We start from the raw sequence: 306 nt of genomic DNA, 5'->3' as shown, positions 1-306 counted from the left end.
CCCCCCCCCCCCCCGCCGGCCCAATCAGAGTGCGCGGTGAGAACAACTGAACATCCGGCCTCCGGGGCGTGACCCAGAGGACCCACCGCCCTTCTCCCGGTGGAGGCTCGGCCCTAATTGGCAGTTCGGCAACCTACGAAAGCGCAAAAATTCGAACCCAGGGGCCGGACCCCACAGCAAACCACTGAGGAAGGGGTGACGCATAAGTCCCGCCTCCCGCTCCTCGGAGCGAATCCCTGGCTCGGGGGCGGGGCAAGATGCAGAGGTTGTCTAATGGAGAGACGGCGCGGGGAGCGCCCTCCTGGG

Source organism: Myotis davidii, unplaced genomic scaffold (assembly GCF_000327345.1).
Source record: "Myotis davidii unplaced genomic scaffold, ASM32734v1 scaffold438, whole genome shotgun sequence".
Taxonomy (NCBI): domain Eukaryota; kingdom Metazoa; phylum Chordata; class Mammalia; order Chiroptera; family Vespertilionidae; genus Myotis; species Myotis davidii.
Note: the sequence above shows the minus strand (reverse complement) of the source record.